Source organism: Dreissena polymorpha, chromosome 4 (genome assembly GCF_020536995.1).
Source record: "Dreissena polymorpha isolate Duluth1 chromosome 4, UMN_Dpol_1.0, whole genome shotgun sequence".
Lineage (NCBI taxonomy): Eukaryota > Metazoa > Mollusca > Bivalvia > Myida > Dreissenidae > Dreissena > Dreissena polymorpha.
This window is the reverse complement of record NC_068358.1, coordinates 11,770,724-11,792,308: the sequence shown is the minus strand read 5'-3', so window position 1 is coordinate 11,792,308 and position 21,585 is coordinate 11,770,724. Positions and strand designations below refer to the sequence as shown.

General features: G+C 34.4%; 1 protein-coding gene and 1 non-coding gene across 2 annotated transcripts in view; both read right to left on the bottom strand.

The window, feature by feature from the left end:
* The window catches only part of LOC127879042 (uncharacterized), a 484,339-nt gene that overhangs the window by 149,917 nt on the left and 312,837 nt on the right, over positions 1 to 21,585 (bottom strand). The window lies entirely within an intron of this gene.
* Trnaf-gaa (transfer RNA phenylalanine (anticodon GAA)) lies at positions 4,590 to 4,678 on the bottom strand. Its single transcript is given in 2 exon segments — positions 4,590 to 4,624; positions 4,642 to 4,678. It is a non-coding gene; the product is annotated as a tRNA-Phe (tRNA).

Below are 21,585 nucleotides of genomic sequence, written 5' to 3'. Positions count from 1 at the left end.
ATCGATAAACACAGTTTTGCTTTCATGATGAGAAAACAAACACATAGTAAAGGGTCACGATAAGAGGAAAATCGTTTAATTATCAAACCACAAATGTTTGCCGTACTCGGTCAGCACGTCTGTAAATCGTTCCTAAACTCATGGATAGGCTGCCCTTATTTACAAGTTTGCTATTTTGAATTCTTTTTTGTATCGCAAATAATTGTTCTAAAATGTGCCATTTACAATTCGCAATGAGATTTTTAATGACCCACGTCATGCGAAAATGTTTCTTATTCCATATGCGCCTATCATATGTATAGTCCACTCAGCCTGAGCATCTCTCAGGCTGGTCAGGAGATACATAATTAGACCATTACACATTGGGTGATTTTATAGCGAACATCATCGCCTCGGACCAGACAGCGCAAATGCATAGGTTGGGCTTAAGATACGCTGGCCGAAATACATAAGACCCATTTTCGCATTACGCGTCTATGAACGTGTGATTTAAATGTGCCTAAAGAAAACTGCGTGTAAATCAAATATTAACATACGATATATTTCAATGATGAAAAAATACACTAATGATAAGGCATGTGGGGACACATATGATGTGCACTGCCGTAGTATAATTTTTATCTACTTACACTAATGTGTGGTACTGCCGTAGTATAATTTGTATCTACTTACACTAATGTGTGATTTGATAATGATAACACACATCCCATGCGGTTAATATGAGACTTACAAGTTAACAAACACAATAATTAAACCTTTGTTTTCAATTTAATTATTTAGAAACGATTGCAAAATTCGTTGTCTATACTATACATGTAGTAATTGGTGTACTCATGTTAAACGTTTATATATTGAGAACTGTGAATGTAAAATATATCGCACAATGATAAAAAGTAATGGAGAAAAGGAGCGTTCTCAGGGATAGCGAGCAATACGAAGGCGTATTTATTAATCACGATTAATCGTTACAGGAAATGCGGATGGCAGACACTATCCGTACCATTTTAAATTCTCTGAATGTCGATGGTCTCGTCACGAAGGGTTCACTTGTGATGAAAGGGAACACTTTTACTTTTGCTCTTGTAAAAATCGGTAATGAACGTTCGGTCAGGCGAGAGCCGACCTAGCATTTCTACGAGTTCGAGAAGTGTTTTCTTGTAGTTTATGTTAGCAAGTAGCCGTTCGTGGTCATCTTTCGTCACGAGGCAACCTTTTCCAACAAAATGGTACATAGTTTACGAAAATCGACCGCCATTTAGGCAGTCGATTGGCTTAAACATGTTGATGAAATGACCTCATAATAAACCATGTGCGAACACATCATGGTGTTCACTCCCATAGTATAATTTGAACTACTTATACTAATGTATGTTTTTTTATTATAACACACATTTCATGCAGTGAATATGCGACTAATGAGTGAAAAAACACGATAGTTAAACTTTTGTTTTCAATTTAATTATTTTGAAACGTAAATTTCAAACTGTATTTCAAAGTCAGCATTGACGCCGAATAACTTTTTAAAAGATAATTCTTGTTATATTCATTTTGTATCATGCCCCTGAAGGAGGGCATATAGTGATCGCACTGTCCGTCTGCCCGTCTGTCCGTCCGTCTGTCTGTCCGTCACACGTTGCGTTTAGGTTTCGAAAAATGCTCATAACTTCTATGTCGCTTCAGATGTAACCTTCATATTTGATATGCATGTGTATATGGGCAAGGCCTTTCCATACGCACATAAATTTTGACCCCTTTTACCTTGACCTTGAACTTAGGGTCCGCGTTTAGGTTTCGAAATATGCGTTGAGTTTCGAAAAATGCTCATAACTTCTATCAAAGCGTTTATCGGGGGCATATGTCATCCTATGGAGACAGCTCTTGTTTGTATTCGGTTTTAGCGATTATGAAGCATTTTTGTTGTTGTCTATCGTATCCCTGTAGTTATTGTTGAACTCATGTTCAGCGTTTTATAAATTGAGAACTGTGAATATAAACAAGCGAAACTTTATACTATTGCGTTGTTATCACCCGTGCATTTGGACTCTCCCTTGTTTATCGGCAGCCGCATTTATTAATAGCCTCAGAACATGAATGACCTGTGCTGAGCAAAAATACTACGTTATTAAGACGCAGCAGATAGTGGACTATTTTAATCATTCATAAACCATCTCTTCCGCGACACGTAGAATGCAAACATTGTTTATTGATTCTTTTATATGTACGCGCCGTTCAAAAATATTCCATTTAACACGATATTCACATAGTGTTTACATTTGTGAATGAATATAGTTTAAGAACTCAAACCTCTTGAATAAATTATACAACTCTTTCTCGCGCGGATGCGGCAGATGTTGCGGGTATCCGGCTAAGCGTAGTTTAGAGCGAACTGGCTTGAAATTTTTGGTAGACAATAGTTGTTCACAAGCGAACAACTAAAAGTCATGATAGGAACCATAGTACACAGGAACAAATGCCCGGAAATTGACCTTAAACACTTTTAATGATCATTGATTCGCGCAGAACCATTTACAATAACATCCTAACATTGGGCTAGTTAACTGGTATGTGATATACTGGGCCTTCCACCTGTTAGTGCAACTCCCTCAAGAAATTTAAACATTAAACTGTATGTGTTTTCAAAGATTGCATTGCTTTTTTAACAAACGCTTCGATGCGCAGAAATTAAATTTAAGGTGTGCGGACAATTTATTTCTTATGATTCATGTCACTTGTAATGTTATAAGAACAGAAGATTTGATTTTACACAATTTTGCATTCGATAAATATTGGGCAAAGTAAGTTTTATTTTAATACGATGCAGCGTCAGATCGGTGTTTTGAGAACGTTGAACAAATGTTTGGTAAAACAAACGCTGGTCCAAATAATTTGGCATTGAAACCGCGAACTCAAGTAATTCTCCAGTATTGCATACACAGTTTGTTTGCTTTCAAAACTTGAATGTTCTAAGCAAGTTTCGGATACTTTGATTCCCGATATAGGGCACTTCGGATAACAGAGACTTTCAACAAATTGGGCACTCCGATAACCGAGCTTTATCTTCTACCTGAAATGCATTTATGTATATTACAAGATAAGTGTTGATGCAAAGCATCAAAGGGCGTCCGGAATTTCAGTGTAAAAGGCACTCAATGAAGTTACATGGAACGATTTTTTTCTACTGTAAATATTCATGTATGCGCCGATTATTTTTAACAAAATATAAAAATATACTGGTTTAACCATTATCCATGATTGTGTGTTATAACCCCCATATAACCATTATTTATGACGTTGTGTTATTTCCCCCAAATAACCATTATCTATAATTTTGTGTTGTAACTCCCAAATATTTCATAGATCATTTTATTTACATTGGTTTCCTTTTTTTACTGGTATCCGTGTGCAGTTTTCATTAATGGAACAGAACTGTGTAGGTTTTAAAAGATCTGTTTCATCTTGTAAGCGTAATTACATATTTGTCTCAACTTCAAGGGGAGATGATTTTGAACTTATTCTTACGTTGCTCATTTACGATAGGGGTTGAGTACTCATTGATATGAAAACACTGTAAAAGTTTGAAAAAAATGAATGAAAACTGTAAATTGTATAAAGAAGCTGCATTTCACAATACTATGAAATTCAGTAAAAGATCATAATAAATTTATTTATAGGGTTCGAGTAATACTTATAAAAACACTTAACGAGTTTGGAAAGATTCAGACGAAAGTTGTGAAATCTTTTAAACAAGTGGAAATTGTTTATTTTGTCAAATTTAATAGAACAAAATTCTGGACTTATTGTCTCGATGTTTCTCATTTTAAATGAGGTAAAAATGCTATTGATATAAAGACACTGTAAGTTTGAAAGGAATCTGATGAAAAATGTTGACATAATCACCTAACCAAGCAGTTTTTTACGTTTATTTTTAAATTCAAAGAGACATAATTCTGGACTTGTGGTCCGATATTGCTCAAATAGAGTTTGGGTTGGGTCCTCATTAATAAAAAAAATGTGAAAGTTTGGGAACAATCGGATGAAAATTTTGGACTTCGAACAAGGAGTTCAACATTTCTCAAATTCTAAGGAAGATAACTATGGACGTAATGGTCGGATAATGCTGAAGGGCCCATACCACCTGGATAGTAATACGTATCGCGCTTCGCGCTCTTTATGTGGTTCTTAAAAAAAACTCCGAGGAGTCTATGGAAACGGGTTGCTGGGACACAGCTCCTCCTTGATAAGCGGCTGCTTCCTTTATCGTTATTCATTGTTACAATCAATAATACATGTCGCGCTTCGCGCTCTATATGTGGTAGGGATAGGCCTATGATAGACAACCATAAAAATACATGGATAATAGATGTGGTGTTTGCATTTATTTCTTAATATAAAAACACGTGTATTTTTTATAAGATATTTAAGTGATTTAAGAAATTTTAATTAACGTTGTCACCACGTTGCATCCATTAATTTTAATAAAAATGTTCAATTGTAGTAAAATGTATTTTAAAATGTCTACATAAAATAAAGCTTTGTTATATTTATTTATCTGACTGAAAAAATTGTCAGCCGCCGAACTGTTCCGTTCGTGCCGGAACCCGGGATTGAACCGGGGCCTTTAGATGACTGTTGCGTAAACAACTTCAGTCTAACGCTCTCCCAACTGAGCTATTCCGGCTGACATTCACTTATGTACTGCTATTTGGTGAAGTTGCGAATAGCGATCGTTATTACATGTCTATTAATAAACTAATACGTTGTACGTTTTCGTACCACTACGCCTTCAAATAAACTTGCTTGCGCGATAGGTCGTCAAATATCGTACTACATTGATTCTCCACTAAATAAGCAAATTAGAACAACCACAAAATGAATATATTTTTATTATGTTTTGTTTTTATACAAAACATCATTTGTTTTTATACAAAACCAGAAAGTTTCGCGTATTTGCCCAGTCCCTGTGATCTTTCCCCTGTGATCAGTTGTGGATCAGTTATTAATTAAAACAATTAGCTTTGCATTATTGGCAATAAATGTTGAAATAAATGTAATGGGCACAAATGCAGTACTTATTTACACTAATTTACACAAAAAAATCACCACTATGCACGATATTCTTAAAACAAAAATATATACATTGATCCGTAAAATAACTTTTCGTCTAATAAACGAAAACAAATGCATTTCATACTAGTCGCTGCCCTCCAGGGCGACGCCAATGACCATTCTTACCGAACATTTTGAAGTACGAATGAATTTGCATTGTCAAGCCCGACACATTGGCAATCAATGCATAACGTAATTACATACACATTTAAAATATAACCAATGGCGTTGTCAAAAATCTTATAACTATTAATTTATATCGTTAATATTATAAGTGCAAAATTAAAATAAGATTCAAATGCTTATTTCCGAAGTAATATACTTCAAGTGACGACCATAAATAATTGTCTAAATAATAAACTTGTTTTGAGTGGTTAATTGAGATTAGGAAAATGGAAAATACAGTTAACGGAACATGTGGATCAACACGACTGTGTTCAATTGAACTTATAGCAGGACTCAAGATAAGGGGAGCAATTGGTCTTAAAGCGGCCAATACACCTCATAAAATCCTTTGTCATTGGTGCTCATTAGAATCGCATCACGAAGACATTACTAATGCGTAGCCACATGATTTAAAAGAGATTGGAAAACTCCCTTTATATTTTGCTCTACTTATAGGAAGCACTTCCCGTTACAATTCCCTTTCTCTTTTATTATCATATTCCAAAGGGATAAAAACATGTTTCGGTAATTCGTTTTTAATTTACGTCATTAAATACATTTTTATTTATTGTCTGCTTACTATAGAAGTATTCTACAGCGAATTCTGCATTTCTGATTCACTCAATAGAGTGTGTTATATCTGGTAAAAAGTGTCGAGTCATCTGGAATCGAAGTGCCATTGTCTTTGAGATGATCGGTAAAAGAAGTGTTCATGAAAATTTTGCATCCGACTCTTAAAACATTTGTATTTCCTAAAAGACATTATTTAACTTAAATTTAACATGTTTTACCGGTAACTACGGTGGCACTAAGGTGACATCACCGCTCAAAAAAAAAGTCGGGAAAACACAAGTTATGTTTTCCCGTCGCCAAAAAAAACTTAACTCAGGGAAACACAAAATAAGTCTGTTTTCATTAGGGTCTTTTTTGGCGACGGTAAACAAAAGTTCTGTTTTCACGTCTTTTTTTTTTGGAGCGGAAAACACAAGTTCTGTTTTCCCGTCTCTTTTTTTTGAGACTTGAAAACACAATCGCTATATTGCGCGCACAAGATAATCGGCCAATCACAGACGCGGATTATATGGAGGGAACATTTGAAAACGTCCTAAAGGCAAGTTCTGATATAACAAAACATACTACTACTACTACTACTACTACTACTACTACTACTACTACTACTACTACTACTACTACTACTACTACTACTACTACTACTTTACGTAATTCCTTTAGAATACATTATTTTCACAATAAATATTGACTTTGATCCAAACATCATCTGAAAAAATACGATTTCGCGATTTCTTTATAGATCGACGAGCCTTTTTACCTGATTACTTATGGATGTCTAATTTAACTTGCCCAAATGTGAAATTGTCGTGGCCGAGTGGTTCAGGCGATGGGCCATAAATCTTTTGGTATCTTCGGGCGCAGGTTCGAATCCTGCCGACATCGCATACTTTTTGCGACGCGTTTTATTTCTTTTCTAACGTAACTTGATTTAATATAGCATATACGCTATGTTTATTTTTAAATAGGTTGAACTTTTTATGCACATCCTTCAATTTTTAAAATTAAAACAACGTTATGGCTTAATTGGGTGATTTACTGCTGAAAATACGAATGATGCATGTTGCATTTTTATTTTTATTTCAAAAAGTAAACGGTAAATCTGTCTATTTCTTGGTATTTTTGTTGTATTTAGTGTTTCTATAAAAACTACGTTTAAAATATAACTTAAATGATACTATTTTTAATTTTATGACACTTTGTTTTTAACCGACCCAATATTTACTTGGCTGAAATCACTTACATTTCATGGCGCTCTTCCATAGATAAAAAATTGTAAAAAATAAATGTCTGTAAAATAATACTTATTTCATCTTGTTTAAACTTTAAACACCTTTACCGCATCTGTACACACCAACTGCATGCCAATATTTGGAAATTTAAATGAATTATGGAACTTTATATACCCCAGGGGTGAAAATAAACTTGACAAAAGCCGAGCGTGGGGGTCAGGGCCGTACCCAGGAAAAGTTGGGGGGGGGGCCCAAACGGGGAGGGTGCGGGAGGGGTTGCCCCTCCCGAATAGATTTTTTTTATTAGGCACTGTTCAAGATGAATTTTAATGCATATAGAAACATATGTTGTGTTATAAATTTATGGATATATAACAAGTAAATCGGCACCTTTCTGAAGTTTAAAGCTTTAACCATTACGGGCCGTCCATAAAGTATGTCACGCTCCAGGTGGGGGAGGTTGAGTAAGAAAGTGACAGTTTGTGACATGGGGGAGGGGGGGTCAGGACATGTGTAATGTCACACATTTATTAAAAAAAAATTGTATTATTTATTCATTATTTCTTTAGTAGAATTTAAAAAACAATTTTCAAAAATTTGTGAAACATTTCAATTAGTTTTATGTCAAAATAAGACGAATTGCGTATCTCCTGATTCTGTTGTTTGAATGTTTAATAGGCAACTTAGCTGGGCCAGCTTATTCAATAGGCACGACCTCCACACAGATTTCAATGACGAAATAATTGGACTGTTCCATTTTAGTTAGTAAAGGGTTGAAAGAAAATCACAATCATAATTTTGTTTTTATTAGGGGTTAACACGTGGATAAATATTCATACTGCTCATCGTAACAACCCTACAGTTATAAAAGCCTGTAATGTGATAGTTCTTTTACCGGTAAGTGAAATTTTAATACGGTTTAATAGTGAATTGAGTTTTAGATTAAATTTAAATTAAGTATTAATTTAAAAAAATGTTCGAAATTGTAAGTTTGTGAAGTACTTTAGGGGAGGGGGGTCCAAGATTTTGTAACAGTTTGTGACATGCCGGGGTAAAAATGGTAAAAAAAGCGTGACATGCTTTATCAACGATCCCTTGGTGTGAAATTCACACACATGTTTTGAGCTTTAGATTTCAGAAATGTATAACACTGTATAAAAAAGTAAAAGCAACCTTTGAAACTAAAAAAAAACTTTATTATGAAATGTAACATAAAGTATGAGGTATCCGGAGAATCCCTCCTACGGACAATCACTCCTACGCTAAATTTGACAGAGCGGACAGTCGCTCCTACGATGTTTTGACAGGGCGGACAGTCGCTCCTACGATGTTTTGACAGGGCGGACAGTCGCTCCTACATTATTTTGCCAACCCGGACAATCGCTCCTACATTATTTTTGTCAAACCGGACAGTCGCTCCTACATTATTTTGACTCCACGGCAAAACGTATTAGACGCCGATCAAAGGCTAACACCTATAATTAACCGACATATAAATTTGCCAACTTGTTAACAGTAAGCCGATTCAAAATGAGCCGATCAATGTGATTTTAATTAATTAATTTACTTATTAAGAAACTATATTACAGTTTGTCGATTCTTTATATGTAATTTAGCAAACTGTAAAGTCGAAAATGTCTGTACAGTTGAATTCGCCAGCATGTTGCATTTTATGAATTTCGTCTTCAATTTATCATTTTTCTCGTCTATTTTGTGTTATTGTAACATATAGATATAACATTTTATCAATATATTACAATTTAACACATATAAAAATCCCGCAGTATCACTTTAACACACTATTTTAATTATCATAGATTGCCGATTAAGAAATCGTCAAAAGAATGTAGGAGCGATTGTCCGGGTTGGCAAAATAATGTAGGAGCGACTGTCCGCCCTGTCAAAACATCGTAGGAGCGACTGTCCGCCCTGTCAAATTAAGCATAGGAGCGATTGTCCGTATGAGCGATTGTCCGGAAATTCAAAGTATGACTGTAGAGGAGGTTTGATTTCAAAGAGAAAATACTACTATGGTTATATGTCAGTAACTGACATATAACCTACTAGTATTTTCTCTTTGAAATCAAACCTCCTCTATATAAAATTTCAAAGTAAATTCATTATAAAATGTTTATCATCTACAACACAGTTTTCACAGAAATGTTTAATAAACTATGACTCTAGAGGAGGTATGAATTCAAAAGAGAAAGCACTATTATCGTTCAGACCTACGACCTTCTGTATCAGTTCCATCCATTCGCTGTTTCTCTTTCCTTGTCCAATCAAAAGACGTGTTACACCCACAATCAAAAGATGAAGCATTGAGCACAATGGGTAATTGAAAGATCGGGAATGTGTGTACAAGATGATAAGAAAACAATGCCTAGGGGCTTATCTCCACTGGCGAGTAAATTAGCGCTAATCTCCTTGTGTATCAGGGGCAATAAAACACATCTGCACATTTGTATTGCAGGGAACTGTACTGTGGGCCCTTTCATGTGAGAAAATTTGCAGTAGGCCCATTATCAAAAAATCATAACTCGACAGCAAGCTGGGGGGGGGGCCGGGCCCCTGGGCTCAGTGCCTGGGTACAGGCCTGGGGTGGTTTTGAAAAAATCGGTATATTTTTTTGAAAAGCATTGAAAGCCTACCTACAAATTTGCATGTAGTTCAGTGAAATGATGCTGATTAAGAAAAAAATTAATTGGATTATATTTGGATATGTGCCCATTAGGGGTGCGCTACCTTAATAGACATATTGATCTTTTATTTCGATTAGTTGGCACGTCCTTGATTAATTTCCAAGTATTTTTATTTTGTTGAAATACGTACTGATCATCGAATTCATGCTGATTATCGATGAAATGTTATCTCTTTTTATAATCCACTGTTTTGTTTCACGACTTTCTTACTCCGCAATATGAAGTACCGGTACTATACCATATATGCAAAAAAGCTGAAGAAATCAACTTTCGCTCGTGGCTTTTGTTGTTATCTGGTATCGAAGTGCAATCTATTATCAAAGTATCCGCATACCCGGCGTGGACACTACCGTCTGACAAAATTTTAAATTATTTAGATAGCGAATATTTAAACTACATGTAATTCAATTACAAATCAACAATTAAGTTAAACTGAAATAGAAAACATGACAAGATTCTTACAGCCAGTAGATGTCAAACATAAGAAAACGCTAACAGAAAAAAAACCAAATAAAGACAATTATTACAAATATTACTGAGGGAAATACGACGTGATCGTAAGCGGTCTCGCCCAAATCGAGATACCCGATAATGAATATTATTAAATTGTTTATTTTATAGCTACATGTATATGCCTTTAAAAGGATAATTACTTACCAAGTCTACCATACATTAGCTAATATGCTAAATTAAATGTGCAATTAAAATATTTTATACCACGAACGTGATGTTGCCGCTTATATTATCAACGTAAACGATCATAAATTACTTTCGGTTTGAAGCGAGTTGTACCCATCATATGACATGTTTTAAACTATACAGAAACATTTTGAAGTTTTCAGTTACGCGGTTAAACCCGACTAACAATATTTTGATGGGTTGTCGATAAGACAGCAATGGTTCACCAAGCAGAGAGAATAGATGACCAAATGATGACCTGTGAATCGGTCAAACATTCAGAATCAAACTTACTATGACCTAGTTCTTTTCCAGTTTAGTCTGGTGTCATTTCGTTTGAGTGAAGAACGTATTGTTATGGGCGCTGATTTCTGCCATATCGTTTATGTCCTCGTGCTGTCGACTTTCACACATCGTATTCGACAACACGAAAGGTTTGCACGAGAAACCGCCCATCCGAACGAACGACACATAACATAAATGAGCCGCGTTCTGAGAAAACTGGGCGTTATGCAGGTCGAACAGGCTAATCAGGGACGACACTTTCCGCTTTTATGGTATTTTTAGTTTCAAGGAAGTCCCTCCTTACCGAAAATCATGTTTAGGCGGAAAGTATCGTCCCAGATTAGCCAGAGCGGACTGCACAGGCTAATCTGGGATGACACTTTACGCACATGCATTAAGCCCAGTTTTCTCAGAACAAGGCTCAAATGTATTGTAAGAGATATTTGTCGTTCTGACGGGTTGGCGGGTGTGAAACTCACGCGGACACGCCTACTCGAAAAGTAGTTTAACGTGTATATTTGTCGTTTTGCAGTGTTGTGGTTTTGCAACCCTACACACTTTGGTAGATATAAAAACAAAATAATTGGTTGATGGTGCATGCCATTACGAGTTTTACTATTATTTTGCTGTTATTTCGCCCACCTGGTATTAAATATACGATGAACATTTACGACAAAAATGTTTAAAATATATGCGTTTCATGAATTAGAAGGCACTTAATTTTTAATTGCTTGTGATGCTTTCAGAATAAGGACAATCGGAAAGTTATTTTTTTTTTAAACGATATGTTGATATGCCACCATAAATAGAAATTTCACGTGAAATAACGGAACGTTAAGCCATTTATGCCTAGCATCTAGAAAAAATGCGGCGTCTCATCAGTGTCTGCGCTGTTTGCTTAAACGAATTTCTGTAAGAAATATTCTAAATATTAAAATAAAAATACTAGACATCCCTAATTTTGGAAATAAATTGATCCAATTTAGAAGGATGGGAGAGTCCACTAGGCGTAACTGGGCTAAGTATTCTTAATATATGTTTTAGCCGCGTCATGCTAAAAACGGTTCTTGTGTCGTATGCATACAGCGTAGACAAGTGGTCCTATTAGCGGTAAGGTAAAACAGCCGTAATCCGGTAACATAGACGTACAATTATATTGCACGATATATATGGATTTTATCCATACATTTACTTAATCTGTTATATTATTTATTTTCAGTTACAGCAACGACATGTTATGTGTATTATTATGATTATTTTGATTACCACAATTTCACGTACATGATGGATGCGATTGTGAGAAGTGTGCGAATACTTCAATATGTTTTGTGTTTCATAATAATAAGTGTGCGTTCTTCGCTCTTTACATTCTATGGCAATGGGCCGGATGGAATACCGTAGTTCTTTACTTCGGAGCGGCCTGTTTCATTGAATACTATCATTTGTATACTATTGATCCAAACCAGTTTTATCAATGGTTGCTCTTGGTCATTCTTGGTTCATATTTCTTTAATTTATTATTGTTTTTTTATCATAAAACAAAAGTGTTTTTTTCTAAAGCTTTCAAGAGCGTTACCATAAACGAAGCGATTTCGAGGAAACTGTTTAAATATGGTATAACATGTGTGTATTTCGTTGTTTTTTTTTTCGTTTGTTTTTATATTTCTACAATGGAATTAGCTTTTTTAAGCAATTGCAGATACTGTCTAAAATAGTGTTTCGTGTTTTGTCAGCGTGCGTTTTTCTTTTTTTTTTAGGATATGTTTACAACCATTTTCGCTGCGTTGATTTTAATTGGGCATGCGCCCACTGCGACCTGTCAAACCGGTGCGAATGTAAGGGCGCTGAGGAAAAAACTGTTCGATGACTACGACTTCAGGGTGCGACCCACAGACAACCAGTCGGAGCCAATCGGTAGTGTTTTCTTTTCGTAACTACTTCTATCATTATTATATTTAAACTGTGTAACATATTGCAAACGATTGCCAAATGAAATTTAGTCGTTTTAGGTTTTGTTTGAGTGCTCTGTTACAATACACTGAAACTGTTGTTATCGTTAATTTATTTATTGATAAATGCTTTTGATCAAGAAAGGCATCGTGTGTTATTCTTAAAATGTTAGAGTACGTTTGAATCATACTTAAACAAACGTTCTTAAAAGAGAAAAAAGTTCGATATGTAAAAAAAAAGAATAAAATTATAAATAAGATGTCTACAAGTTTGGAAACAATAATGCGGTAATACAGTAATTAATATGTTGTGGAGGCGATCTTTTCTAACAACACAAAATAAATGTATTTATATACAGCAATACATTATACTTGTTTCTCATTGCCATAAATAAGATTAATTCAGCCACAAAAACGATGAAAACAACTGCATACGTTTTAAACGCTGACGTGGCAAGCTACGTTTTTAAATGGACAACAATGGATAAACATTTTTTTATTTATCACGCACACGTTTTATCGTCTTTGCAAAAACTTATATATATTTCTTTTAAAAATCATTAAAGCCTATTATGTGTACCGGTAGTCATTTTTTTCGACGCTGACCTAAGCAAATATATAGTGTATGATGGTGGTGGCATGGAAATATATTTTAAATTTTAAGTGTTTTTTCCAAAGAATCTTTAGGTGCAAATTAATGTACTCCCCTCATTTCTACAGCTCAAATACAGTTATCGAGCAGAACAGTTTAAGTTTCGTCGTGGGTTAAAGCCGTCATGAAATCGTGTGCGGTGATTTGATAAACGATTTGAGTCTTTTTATTGATACGTTGAGTTCTGTTCAGTGCAACTTTAAACCTAACTATATCCATTATCAACGAATAAAATACTCTATGCATACATACTTAGACAATCCATTGATATACAAGGATTGCACTTTCGTAAAATCTTTCGTTATAATTGAAATATAAATTGTTTATTTTGTTCAACACATTTAAAATGTGGTTAAGATTTCATCTTATGTTTCCAAGTTAAAATGGAAACAACATAAAAACGATAGGCTGTACATTGAAATTGTTCGAATATTGGTTGTCTGCACTTTTCATGTTTGTTGTAAATTGCCCAACGCCGCTCTCTCCACGGAGTTGGAAGCATTCAATCTCCACGCAGAGTTGTCGTCACATGCTCTCACGAAAATTTCTTCTATCACACGAAAATCTCTTCCGTCACAAGAAAATCTTGCCATATCTGGTATGATTTTTTTTGTGTGTTTAAGATTGTTTTTATGAAAAGAAGTATAATTTTCTCCTATATTTTGAAAATTGTTCATAAGTTTAGGTTCATAATAAAAATTAATTACCTAAATTAAACAAAGTAAATTTGGCCAAGGCAGGGCTTGCACTAAGCGGCGTACGGCCGTATATTACGCCCGATAATTGTTTCCATACGCCGATAACAAAACCCCATGACGTCCACTGTACTTCTTAAAAATTGGTCATACGCCGAAAATAGCAACCCGTGACGTAAGTTGTCGATTAAAATAACACTTCAATCAACACTGCTTTCTGCCGACTCAATGTGTTTTGCACACGTCTCGATCAGTCTTAACTCCGCCTCCTTATATTTGCTACCGCCCGCAGGTGATTATCAAGTTTATTGTGTGTTGTTTATCTAACGGTTACACAATTTACCCCCCCCCCCCCCGCGCGGATCGCAAATTGACCGTTACAAAGCAGTCTCTTAATATTGGTTGCTTTAACAACACACTCGTGCCTCTTTGCGCGTGCCGTATGTTGTCTAATGATTAGGAGATAACTGCTGGTTTTGGGCAGACGGCACGGTAAAAGAAAGACGGCAAAAATAATTAAAGAAAAACAAAACTGTTCAAAGTTTAATTAATTACATAGATTCACTACCGTATTAGATCCCGCGAGTTTTCTCAGTTTGTTAATCCACCGATAATTACGAGTAATAACCATCTTATATAAACTGGAATCACAGTTCATTTTCTACAATAACAAGTCATTTTACTAGTCAGAAACGTTCAGAAAACACATTTCCTGGATTAGATATAAATTATCCGAGTAAAATTAAATTTCTACGTCATGACCTTCGACATTGCAAATGGCTGACCTATTGTAACATTCAACCCGCATTCAGTTCAAAGTGGTGATTCAAATTACAAGTAATGTTAGTTCAATAATGGTGAAAACATTAAATGGATTTGACAAACATTTGATAAGGTTTGCTAAACCAGATAACAACATGGAAAGTTTGGATTATTTAAGTTAAACTGGTAAGGCATTTATTAAGTGTACATATTTCGGACACGTATAGTATTCGGATAAACAGTAATTGATATACTAGATGCTCCATCATGACCATTCATTAAGATTGTGTTTTGTTGCAAATGCAGTCATAGGGATGAGGATAATAAAATGACAATAAATATGTGATGAAAAGGTGCAACCGCACATATCTCAAATTACTTAAATGTGTTGAATGACTTAAATGTGTTATGATTAAGTAGATTTTAATGAGAATTTATTGTTTTTAGAATGAACATAGTAAAATGATAGAAATAATAAAAAAGTTTTGAAATTAACATGTTTTGTCTTTTAAGTCGATATTGTTTGCACAAACTTATACCCTGATTTTCAAAACTTCTCCCTATTTTTAAAGCCTAGGGTAGTCTCCGCCTTGTTGTATGATACATCTAGTTACTTTCACAGAATTAAAATGACCCAAAATGGATGGGAAGAGTTTGTGATCATATATGCAGTTGTTATTCCGTTAACATCAACATTAAAGTTGTTTGGACATCCAATATATTTGAGTGGGACTTCCATAAGTAAAGGGCAGGAAGTCAGGACTTCCAAAATTTATTTCTTAGTGCAAGCCCTGCCAAGGGAATATTATTTGTCCATGTGGCTTGACTGTAATCACGTGGTCGGTTATGAAAACAGGGATAAGTTGCAGCTATGCTGGTTCAAGTCAAATCTCTGCGCAGAGGGTGGGAAGTATTAAGAATTGCACTTGTTCAATCGTCTGTATGAACTTTCGTACGCCCCGACGCTTATGTTTTGCCCTCCTCTTTAATTACTCTATGGATCTTTTTTTTATATAAAGTATATTACATACAATGTAAATATGTACATGAGCAAGAACAAAGGTATATCGTACAGCAGTAACAATGTCAAACATATTGTACAAGATATGCTATTATTTATAGGTTTTTGCTTTGGTTGTTTGTGATATATGGTGTGTGTTTTTTAATATAAAAATCAAAAACAAGTTGCGTAAAGTGTAGTCTCATTTATAAGACGCGCAAAGAATTTAGAGATACTTTTTATATTGGCTAAATTCTTTGGAACGTCTCATCGTTGAAGGACCTTTTTTGTGGTGGAAACCAGAAAGTTTAAATTTTCATCAATTTGCGTAAAATTGCAAAATAACATTACCAACTCATTCAGTTTTAATTCAGAAGTTCATTTTTACATCAAATATCGTCGATTCGAAGTTAGAAAGGCATAAATTTTTCAGTTAAACTTCTGCTTAAATCGCAAAACAATCACTGACCTGTAGCCATGTCATGAAACTGATTTAAATATGAACCAATCAGAAGAAGGCATTACGGTGTAACGTGTACGCGTAATTTTATTTAACATGAGCTTTTAACACCGACTTTTACCTAACTAGATCTAGTATGCTAATCTTTGTCGATTTAATAAGCATATGTTCAAAACAGATATGGTGCAGTTTCTTTTCACTGTTCTAAGTTTCAGGAAGTGTTTATGCATGTCTTTTTCGCACCTCTGTCTGTGTTGTTTTATAGGAGGATTTGGGGATTCCGATAATGACGTCACGTTTGAGCATGCTCAAATTTTGGCCGTCAAAACTGCGGCCATTCTGCCTTTGTTTGCATTGATGAAGCGCATCGTGATAAGGTTACAAACATATTCGCGACCCTTTTGAAGAACAAAAAATACTCAGAAATTGAAATTCTTTCAGATTAAATTAAATCGAATGAACGAACACAAATAAGGACGAAAACAAACAACAAATTGATTGATTTTATGTAGTCAACATATAGAAACTGATTTGAACCTATTTGTCTGTAAAAACTTACCTTGTTATAGATTAACTAAATCCTCTTGATAAATGTTAATGTTTTTAATTTTATTGTTCACACCGATTTTGACACTCTTTGTTTCAGTATTTTAACCCAGTGTTAAATTGCCCCTTTTTTATCACAAACCAATTATCTCGATATGATCGGATACTGTCCAGACAATTACTAAGAAAACAGTGTGTCATAAACCCAGGGACCTATACTTGTATGACTCTGTATGGGGTCTCTGCAGACTGCTTTAACCACATGTGTCTGGTCATTAAACACAATTTATGATACCTCCATGTCATCTCTCGACATATTAAGTCAAAAACTTAACAGTTGCTTTAATAAAATATTTGAACATATTTAAAAATAGACATTTGTCCGAAATGGATTAACAGCTAGGAACTATTAAGTATATATATTAGGCAGTTTAAACATAATAATATAGTGTTTAATAACTATACATTTAAAATATTGTTATCATTTACTGCTACACAATTAACGTATTTAACGGGTACCTGCAAATGTAAACTCTGCTATAATGTGTAAAGATTGTGCGTTACTGCAGTGTTCGAAACATCATCATGAAAACAAGCAATCGCATTTGGTCATTATAGGGATATAAAATACTTGCGTCAAAAAAATTAAATGTGTAGATTAATGGTATCATAAAATGCTAGATTTGTATCGCTCATTATCACTACAGACGAGTTTTCAATATATGTGTACATGCAAAGACAGTTCAATTTGCAAAATATGCAGGTGTTTTTTTCAATTTGAATGCTTAAATTTATTAATATTTTTATTCAATGTTAACGAAACCAAAATTCATTCAATGTTAAAGAAAATTAAACATACATTTCAAGATTGAAATGTATTGAGCTATTTTAGGGCTTTGTTTTATAACTGATTTAATGCACCCCTTACACTAAATATTGATCGCGGATGAAAAACAACACTATCGCATACACACCACTTATAATAATATTCAAATTATTATATGTTTTATTATTTTGTGAAATATCATTTATTAAATTCTCATTTTGAAAAAAAATACGGGTATTTATAGTTTTGTTTTGCGAAATTGTAAGTATTAAGTCTTCCGACGACCTGTACTCTGATACAATGTAATTGGCCGCGATCAAGAAGTTGACGGCCAATCTATTTTTAGTAACGGAAAACCCCTCTTGTGACGTCACACAAAAACCTCCTATAATTTATGTACAGTATAAAAATAAAAGATGTACTTTATTTCAGAACTTTTTAATTGTCAATTTAGAAAAAAAAAAATGCTAAATTAATCCAGAAAAGTATAACATCGGTTTACTATGTAACGCGCTGCACCACAACAGACGAACGCAAACTGTATTTTACGCTGTTTATTCTTCCACTTTAAACCAGATGCTTTACATCGAGGTCGTGTTATCGATTTATATCTACACAGCGAGCGAATCGAGAGATATTGAAAAATTGAATAGTGGTTGGATTTAAATTGCTCAGGCGTGCAAAATTCAAAGTGTCATTACATAATTTTTACGGAACATTATCGAGAAATGAATTATCTACACAGGTATGTAAATATTATTGCAATCCGTTGTTATTAAGTGTCTTATACCGGGGCTTGAATGTTGCGCACAAAATCCATGCGCAACAATAAAGACAAAGAACAAAAAATTCCCACCACATAATTGGTCTTTCACCCTTGTACGCTCCAAATATTACCCATATAAACAGTAGCTTAATATTTAAGAGCGTCAAAAATTTGGACTACGTAAAGTGGGGTCAAAACCAAATGGACTGGATTATGAAAGTTTAACGTGTGTCCATTTTTGTTGAACAATATGAAGCGTGTCGTTGTTGAGGGTTATTTCTTTTTCATTTCCGATCTTAAGGTTAAAATAATTTATAAAACAATTCAAAGTAGGTGTTTGTTTTTTTTGTATTTCATACCGAATATTAAATATTTCATTAATATGATACTGTAGTTTATTTCTGGTATTTTGAAGGTATTTACACCAAAACTAATATTGAAGAGAGACAGTTTAACTTTTAATTGTTGTTTCTCTAGAAATGTAGTCAATTGGTTCGATAGAGTTTGAATATGTTTACACTCACAGAAAAGGTGTTCTATTGTTTCAATATGTTCGCTGCATATATCACATACATTTGTGTTGGATAGGTTGCATTTAAAATGTTATCTATTTGTAGCTTAGATTCTATGGACGTAATATATTGAAAATCTCTCTGTGTGTTATCAATATTTGCTTTATAGGGCATGATCAATATGTGTTTCCAATTTAATTCTTGTTCTCGAAAAAGGATTTGCCATTTATTTTGAGTTTTGGAGTTTTCTGTATGGTTTTTAATTTGTAGTGTATAGAGGTCTACAATATTTTTTCCGTTTTGTTATGTCTTTTAAGGGTAATGTAACGACTCGCCCCCTTAACGACTCGCCCCATAACGACTCGCCCCACTTTTTATAACGACTCGCCCCACATGTATAACGACTCGCCCCACATACATAACGACTCGCCCTATCAAAATAAAATGTTATATTATATATGGTAATATAAATGAAATCAATTCATAATATGAATTTAAGGTTCGGCATTGTTTGATAACCATCGTTCAGCGGTTTTTTGCCTTATACCTGACCTTAATGACGTCTATTGCAGGCATATTTTGAAAACGTTTTCTACGAATGTTGTTTGAGTACATGGTGTGTTATTTGTATTGATGTGAGATTTAATATGCATAGGTATTCTTTTGATTAATGTGTAGAACATCAGGAATTTACTTGAAGGTATTCCGTATATGTATCATAAATTATAAAAAAAAACGAGAATTCTTATATGGATCTTGCTCAAACTTTTACTCTTGAACAACCACTATGTTTCAGATGTTCACAAATAAACGTATTTATGCTTTGACAACACGACGATACTTCAACACACTATTCTTGCTGACATTTTGATTTTCAATTTTCGAACAGTGTAAATATTCGACGACTGTTCCACATTTTTATCGACTGAGGCTAAATTTAATATCCCGATGAGCAAAAGATTGGTGTACTGCGACCTAACCGATAGCAATACTTTTTATCGGAAACATTGCAACACCTCCCAAAATGGTGGATAGAGCGTACGAAAGAATAACAAAGTAAATAAAAAACAATTATTTCTTGCCTTGATGATGCCATTTGCATGAGTTTGTGCTTTTGACAGTAAACGTTGATAAGTTTTTAAAGTATCATTGTTCCTTATCCTTTGCAGTGGTGATACAATTTTGCACCTTTTGGACAATAGACGGCGCATTTAAACTCTCAGCAACCCTTTGGGTTATAAAGCTGAGAGTTGAATTATTGCATCAACATTGAACAAATGAAATTCATCATAAAACGATGAGTTGCGTTATATACGTGTCCCTATCACAAAAGTTAGGAAGAAACTCCAAATATTGAATTGTCCATGAAACAGCTTTTCGGAATGCATTTTAATCGTTCACCATGTTACTTTCAAAAAGCTTATCACATATTACAACCATAAAGAGGAGGTATTTTGTGGAAAAAAACGGCTCCCTACCACAAGGTCAAGGTCACACTAAATTTCAAATTTCGCCATAACAGAGCTTAAAATTTCATCTCTCAGCCATAACGTATCGATATTGTGATGGACTGAAAACATAAAACAGATTTTACTTACTGAAACAAAATAATGAATGCATCATGCTTTTATAAGATAACTTAGCACTAATTACAACCTTAATGACAGGGATTTCTTGTGTAAAATCCGCCTCCGAACCTCAAAGGTAAGGGTCATACATAGAGATCAAAGGTCAAATTTTGCTATTCATCAATTTTAAGACTAAGCACCACAAACTGCCACAATGAGGAGCCTGAGTGCCACGTGTATCACCTGTCTCATCGGCAGAAAGGTCAAGCTCATAATTTGAGATAAAGACTGAAATTTAGCCATACAAATATTGTTTTTATAAAAAATTTGAGTTTGGGGACATAAGTGGAAAGTGGGGGCATCCTGGCCATTTGTACACATGTCTTGTCCATTTAAGTCTATCCTATTAATATACTACCAAGTTCGATCTTTCTATTGGACAAATTTTAGCAATTGTTGTCCGTTAACTGAGATGAGTTCTTGTTTATTTATTGGCATCGACGGGTATTTTTGTCGAGGCAAATTATCTCTCATGGTGCGCATTATTTATTTGCAGAAATTGCATGTAAAAGAAGACGTTAATTTTAACTTTGTGCAATTTTCTATTGTTTTCAGATCTTGTAATGAGGCTCCCTTTCACTTTGCAGAAAATATGCATTTTGAGAGTAAAGAAAGCGGTGGAACTACAATACACAAAAGCTCTGTCAAGGGCTCCGTTTATGCTTATACAACTGTAATCTAAATATAGCCATTATTAAAGGGATCTTTTCACGGTTTGGTAAATTGACAAAATTGAAAAAAAGTTGTTTCAGATTCGCAAATTTTCGTTTTAGGTGTGATATTTGTGAGGAAACAGTATTACTGAACATTTACCATAGTCCAATATAGCCATTATATGTATCCTTTCACGATTTGAAAACCTAAATATTATAAAGGGTTGCAACGCGAAACGATTGAATAATTTGGAGAGTTCTGTTGTTGTCGTTTAAATTTAAGAAATACGAAAATTACTTATATAAGGTATAAAATACTGTTTATACCCGGCGGAATAGCCGAGACGGCTAATGCATTTTTACTTCAGACTAACTCCAGGACTCTTGGGGTCACTGGT